The following is a 242-nucleotide window of genomic DNA, read 5'->3' on the forward strand; positions in this document are numbered from 1 at the left end:
TGGAGTGGGGCCAGAGATTGACTAGAGGGGTGGGTAACTAATTCAAATAATTAGGTTAATTAATTAGAGGTTGAGGGGTGAGTGACTGCACAGCTGTGGGCATTAATGGCATTAATTAAGGGCATTGGCTTAATTGGCTTGATCGTGACTGCAGTCCCAGTGCTGGTACTGGTCTGGTACTGGTTCCAGTTGGTACTGGTCCAGTCCTGGTCCTGGAGAGGCAGCTATGGGATGCTGGTACT

The sequence above is a fragment of the Haliaeetus leucocephalus genome, unplaced genomic scaffold, assembly GCF_000737465.1.
Source record: "Haliaeetus leucocephalus isolate CR32 unplaced genomic scaffold, Haliaeetus_leucocephalus-4.0 Scaffold320, whole genome shotgun sequence".
Classification (NCBI taxonomy): domain Eukaryota; kingdom Metazoa; phylum Chordata; class Aves; order Accipitriformes; family Accipitridae; genus Haliaeetus; species Haliaeetus leucocephalus.